The sequence below is a fragment of the Citrus clementina genome, unplaced genomic scaffold (assembly GCF_000493195.1).
Source record: "Citrus clementina cultivar Clemenules unplaced genomic scaffold, Citrus_clementina_v1.0 scaffold_9, whole genome shotgun sequence".
In the NCBI taxonomy this organism is placed as follows: Eukaryota; Viridiplantae; Streptophyta; class Magnoliopsida; order Sapindales; family Rutaceae; genus Citrus; species Citrus x clementina.
The window spans coordinates 17,880,153-17,887,076 of record NW_006261964.1 but is presented as its reverse complement, the minus strand read 5'-3'; the positions used below and the strand labels follow the sequence as shown (position 1 = coordinate 17,887,076).

The 6,924-nt window shown below is 35.1% G+C and overlaps 1 non-coding gene across 1 annotated transcript; it reads right to left on the bottom strand.

The window, feature by feature from the left end:
• Positions 1-6,401: 6,401 nt before the first annotated feature.
• Positions 6,402-6,506, bottom strand: LOC112101623. The gene has a single exon (XR_002907646.1). It is a non-coding gene; the product is annotated as a small nucleolar RNA R71 (small nucleolar RNA).
• Between the last annotated feature and the right edge of the window lie 418 nt (positions 6,507-6,924).

Sequence of the window (6,924 nt, the reverse complement as noted above, 5' to 3'; positions counted from 1 at the left end):
GAGTCATTGCCAACCCACCACTGAATGGAACAACCCCAACAACCCCGTCCACCAGGGCAAGGCCAAGTAGAGCTCCGTAAAATGGCTCAAAAGGGAGCCTATACACAATAAGGATGTTTGATCTACTGCCACAAGCTACAGCAACTGGAGAAAGTCAAAACAACACATCATACTTGTCTTTGTGGACCTCCACAACAAGTTAATAGCCAAACACCAACAAGAGGAAAAAGAATTGGTTTATAATATGTTATTTACTAAGGATGTCCTAGCTAAAATACACTATCTCTATGACAAAATGGATAGGATGGCGAAAGCGAAAGAGACTGCCCCAAGTACCTCCTTATAAAGGTCACACTGACCCCACCGAGTACTTAGAGAACTACGAGGGCCAGATGGCCAGTAAGGGCATCTCTAACAAGGCCGCTTCTTATCTTCTTCCCCACACCCGGAAGGGTAATGCCAAGGCCTCGTTTAAAAGCGTTCCCTCTGAGAGCGTCTCATTATGGAAGCAACTGTAGTGGGATTTTTTCACCCACTTTTGATATGCAAGAAATGAGCAATAGGGTTTCTCAGACTTTATCACAGATTATGCAAAGGGAAGGTGAGTCATTAGACAATTATATGAAGCATTCTCAGAGAAGGTCTTATATACAAGTCTTTACAATGAAAGAAGAACCCTTGATATACTTGACCATCCTTCGTAATATCCTGCTTCCTCCATTATAACGAGCTCAACACCACACAAGATAAAGCTTTTTTCATATTAAGCACAAAGACTTTCTTAAGAAGCCCCCCACCAATAAGAAAAAGTACACAACTGAGACGAACTAAGAAGTATTTGAAATACAAGTGTGCAACCCAAGAGGGGGGTGAATTGGGATTCTAAAAAATTATTTGATTCTAAAACAAATTATCAACCAAATCTAAAATGAATTTAATGGAATAACACTTAAATCAATTACAATATAAAAATATAAGGGAAGAGAGATTCAAACACGAAGATTTTTACGTGGTTCAGCCAACCTCGCCTACGTCCACGCCTCCAAGCTTTCCGGGCTTGAGGATTTCACTAAGCACGCCTCCAAGGCTTTAAATGCTTACACTTGACTTCCAAGGTGTCAATGAACCTTTACAACAAGATATTATCCCCAATCTCTTAACCCAAGTGTATCTGAACACTTATAATCACTCAAAGTAAAAGAATAAAAATTATTTTTCTCTCACATAATATTTAAGATTACAAATCAATGCCCAATGTGTGAATAGATGAAGCAAGAAAGAGTTTTAAAGCTCTATGAAGATTGTATTCTTGAATATAAGCTCAATGGTCGTGTTGTGATCAGCTCTTGTTTGAATTTGAATGAGCTTATTTATAGATGGAGCTGAAAACTAGCCGTTATTGACTTTTTGCACACTATCGGATCGCCATTAACTAGATGTCGGATCGCCGTTTGACTGGTCAATATGACCATTGGGCTGGATTTTCAAATTGTCGAATCACCGTTATCTAGATGTCGAATCACCGTTTAGGTCCAGAGGCTAATCTTCAGTTCTGTTCGATATCAGCGAGCCGTTTATCAAAATTGTCGGATTGCCGTTTAGGTCCAGAGGCTAATCTTCAGTTCTGTTCGATATCGGCGAGCTGTTATCAAGCTTGTCGGATCGCCGTTTTCCACATTTATTGCTGCAGTGAACTATTTTACAACAGAACAGTTTGTCTCCAAATCTTTATAAGAACATTTCATAAAACTTGTCAAAATAGATCCATTTATAGGATTTGAAACAATATTTGTTAGTATCAAAATTCTCAAAGCTTTTTCAATTCAAAACCATTAACATGAAAATAACCAAAAATCATTTTCATAGAATAAAAGTGAGAATAATGATTTAAAAAGTATATGAAAATTATTTTGAGTTTTTAAAGATTAATCAATCTTAATCAAGTTTGTTATCATCAAAATCAATAATAAAGAAATATTTATGTTAACAATCTCCCCCCTTTTTATAATGACAAACTTTTCATGAAAATACTTGTGCAATTTTGCTGCCCCTAAATATGTGCTCCCCCTAAGTGAAATATTTAAGGAATTTTAACTTCCCTTAAATATGTGTCCATTTATTTTTAATCTCATAAAAAAAATTTAAACAGAACAGATTGAATTGATAAATTATCTCTCCCTTCATCATAAAAAAGAAATGAGTGCGAAAAGAGTAAAAAGAGAGGTTCAGAGATTACCCATGTTGAAAAAAAAATTTCGGCAGAGTCTCCCCTTAAAAATGAACATATCCTCAACAAAAAAAATAGTTAAAACACTCCCATATATATAGTCCAACTTATCAACCAACCTTCATTCCAACAAATTCAAAGACAAACTATAAAAACAACGACGGTCTACTAATACATGGGATAAAATCAACAAAGTCGTAATCTCATGACAGGCTACTCATCACAACGCCCCATGTCACCGACATCCTTGCCAGTAGTAAAATCTCCTACACTTGCATCCTTAGTACCAAACCTATCAGTACAAACTAGACTCGAAATATGAGGGGACAGTATCTCTGGGATCTTCTATAGGATCTAAGGAGGATCCTACTTCCCTTGTATGCGATTCAGAAGCCTCCACCATGTTATGAAAAACTTTCCTTACCTTGGCATATGTAAAGTACGAAGGGTACTTCTCCACGACCCCATCAAGATAGTCCACCCTAATAGTATGCAAGCAGTTCAACACTATACACTAGGCCAGCTGCTTCGAGTCAAGCACTTCCTTTATTGCCTTGTCCTTAACTTTCTTCACTTTAGCGTCAAACTACTTCTTGAATGAGTCTTTGTCTTCGCAGGACCTCCACTTGAGATCCGTATTCTTTTTTAAAAGCATTGTTACTTCAGCATACAGTTGAGAATTTTGCTCCAGCATCCTTTAGTATCTAATGCTGCGAGGCGCTCCTGGCAGATCGCAAGAAATCGCTCTTAAAGACCCTCCTTACAACTTTTATAAGGACTAAGAAGCTCAACTGCTCATCAGAATAAGGTGAATATTTAGTAACAAGCTTTCTTCTTTTATTGTTTGATGACTTGGTTATGTGCCAAGGGGAAATCTTTTAAAATACTCCCTGAGTAGATAAGGCGATTCATTTAAAAATGCCCCCTCCAAACAAAGCTTAGGCATCACCCCTAGAACAACCTTGGGAGGATCCCCTAGTCTAGCCGATATCCCCTTAGGTGAAGCTAGAAACCCTCTTTTTGGCACCTTGGAAAAAACTTCCACAGTGCCTGACATATTTTTTTCGAAGACGTTATTTGGAAAATAATAGGCTCATCATTTAGTGGCCAACAAGGGGAATGGGGTCTTGCCAAAAGAATCAGGGACAAACCCTAAAAGATTGTCCTCATTTAGAAAACCCTCATATGCCATACCATCGTGAACGAAAATCTTAATCTTTTTCACCTCATTATTTGCTAAAAGACTAGAGGGATCTTGTTGGCAGTAAAATATAGGCCAGAGGTATTAAGGGCATGACACATGAGGAATGTGATTTGGGATTGTGATAAAGGATAAAAAAAGAGCTGAGAATGGAGGACAAAAGGGAAAGATCTCAACAAATTAGCCGCAACCACTTAAATTACCCAATAATGATAGGAAATTACATTATACTAAATATCTAAGTCGCTACATATAGAATAGTGACAACCGCACCAGTGCCACCAAGCCACTCAGTTACCGTATGGTCCCCACCTGAGCTATCTCTAAAGCATCTTCTTATGAGCCCCTAAAGTCAGAACTAAGAAAGAGGGACTACAGACAAGCCACCTGCACCATCCTCTTAATCGATTCATTTAAAATGAAGTAATTAGAGTTAAGGGCACAGTTGTCAGCATAGTCTGTCCTCCAAAAGGACAACTGTCCAACACAAGTAAGTTCAACAACCTCTACAAAAATAGTCAAATTACTTTTAGGCCCTACCTAAGGAAGGGAATCACTAATAAAAGCTTGCCATATGTCCAAAAGGACATAAAGATGTCCTCAGGGGCATTCGCCTAAAAATTTTGAAATTGAATGTGATGCGTAAAAAATAAGTATCGAAGTCGTTGTAATGCAAGAAAGACATCCCATTACATATTTTAGTGAACAGATAACTAGATGTATGCATTATTTACCTTACGTATGATAAATAGATGTATGCATTAATTAGGGCATTGGAAACTTAACATCACTATCTCTAGCCAAAAGAGTTTATGATTCATAATGGTTATAGATCTATAAAGCATTTAAAGGGTCAATAGAAGCTAGACAAGTGGCATGCCAATTAGGTGGTGCTCAATGAAACATTTTCTTATATGATCAAATTACAATCTCCAAGATACGCCTTACTTTCTACTTAAAATGCAAAATTATTAGGGTTTGAGTACATTAAGGGTGTATTTACTAAATGGAAGTTGATGTGCCTTTATTTTATATATTATTTTATCACTTCCCTTGCTCAATTTATACTTTTTTATATTTATTTATTCAAATATTTGTCTTAATTCTCATTATTTTTTATTGTAGGCTCATATTTTGGAATTTCCAAGTCAGAAGAGCTTAAAGAAGAAAATAATTGAAAGTTTAAGGAAAGTAATAGGAGTTAAAAAGGAAGAAAATTAAAGAAGCCAAGTTCTAATTGGGGCAATCACGTGAAGATGAGAAGAATTAGCATTGTAAATTATTTAATTTTATTAATAAGGTAAATAATGTGAAAAATAAAATAAAAGAAGAAAAGGTAATGATTAAAATTCTAAGTCATTCGCGTGATGGGCTTTTTAGCCAATCTTTATTGGCTTAGCAATGACAGAGAGCGACCAGCATTAATATATAAAGGGGCATTAGTGGAAGGTGAGAGGAAGACATATAACCGAATAAAAGTAAGAAGAGAAAAGAAAAAGCAGCAGCCACAAGAACAGAACCAAGAGTAGCAGAAGCAATTTGGAAGAAAAAGAGCCGAGATTAATTCTTGAGCTTTTCTTTCCCTTTCCCAATTGTTTTGCTTGAATGTTTCCTACAATGTTTATGGATTCTCATTATATTCTCATGAACTAATTTATTTTATTAGGGCTATGATGTAGCCTAGCTATGACGAATTAATTCTATAAATTTGTATTATTTTTAGTTTATTATTCCATGATTGATTGTTAAATTACTGTGCTTTAATGCTTTTAAATATTTAGCTAATATTTGAATGATTTGAGGATACATAATGAGACTGAGAGGAGACATATGTATTTTTGCTATGTTTAATGGGTGCCACGAATTACATAGGAGACATAGATGTACTAACCTGATTCACGTAGTTAATTTAAGAATACCACAAAAATTGATGAGTTTTCATATATTGTAATGCACAAAGAGATATAGTGTAATAGTATATGGGAATATATTTGATATTGCTTCAGAAAAGAGTATTAAAGAAATTAGAGTTATTCAATTGTCAACATTGATAATAAAATTTAATAGAATAGATGGAGGATTAAATTGTAATGTTAATGGTGAAATTGGATGTCATAGTGTCTTAATCTCTTGGTAATTTCGTAACTGCTTACATCTTTAGTTAATTTTTAGTTGCCTTATTTTATTTTAATTTTTAATCTACATTTCACTTGTTGGATTGTTCAAATAAATTTGGGCTAGAATAATTCTGGTAGCTAATAGGATATACAATCTCTATGGGATGATTCATTATATTACTTATGCCAATTAATACACTTGTTAATTTACGCAACAAATTTTTAGCGCTCTTGCTGGGGATTGTTTGGATTAATATTGATACTAACTAGCCATGATTTAATTTGAATTTTATTTCTCTTGCTTTTTTATGTTTTTGTTATTTTAGTTTTCTTGTTTAAATTTATAAGAGTTTCAAGAAGCTTTGATTTATTGCCTTTTGATCCAGAAATTGAACATACGTGTAGAAGGCTCAACAAGGAAAGGAGAGAAGCTTTACATGAGCAACAACTAATTATGGTTAATGAAGCTATACAAGGAAATAAGAATACAAGACCTCTAAGAGATTATGCCCTTCCTATAGTTAATGTCTCCCGCTCAAGCATTGCATGGCCGGCCATTCAAGCCAATAATTTGGAGATCAAGCCCACTATAACCCAGATGGTTCAGACGTTAGCACAATTTACTAGGATGTCGAATGATGATTCAGATGCTTATATTGCAAATTTCTTAAAAATTTGCGACACATTAAAGTAGAATGGAGTCTCAGACAATGCTATCAAGCTAAGGTTTTTTCCATTCTCACTGAAGAATAAAGTAAAAGAGTAGTTAAACTCACTCCCTACTGGGACAATCATGACCTAGGATGGTTAAGCATAAAAGTCTTTAATGAAGTTCTTTCCCCTAGCAAAAATAGCTGAGTTAAAGAATGATATCATAATTTTTGCTCAATTTAAGATGGAGTCATTATATGAAGCATGGGAGGGATATAAAGACTACCAAAAAATGCCCACATCATGATCTTCTAGTTTAGCTTCAAGTATAGAACTTTTACAATGGTTTGGGATCCAATACCAAAATAACAACAGAGTAACTTATGAATTATTGAAGAAGGTGGCCTTTAATAATTACCAGTGGTCCTCAAATCGTTCAATACCAAGGAGAGCAACGGGAAGCCATAAAGTTGATATTGTCACTGCTTTATTTGCACAAATGACTCTCTATCTAAAAGTCTGGAACATCTAAATATTAGTGCTATTTAAACTCAAGTGTATGAATTGTGCGGAGAGAATCATGCTAGTGTTCATTGCCAAATTGGGAGTCCTTTTGCATCATCATCTACTGAACAAGCTCATTATATGTTGAACTTCCAGAGGCAATAAAATAACTCATATTCTAATATCTACAAACGTATCTGGACAAACCATCCAAATACATCATG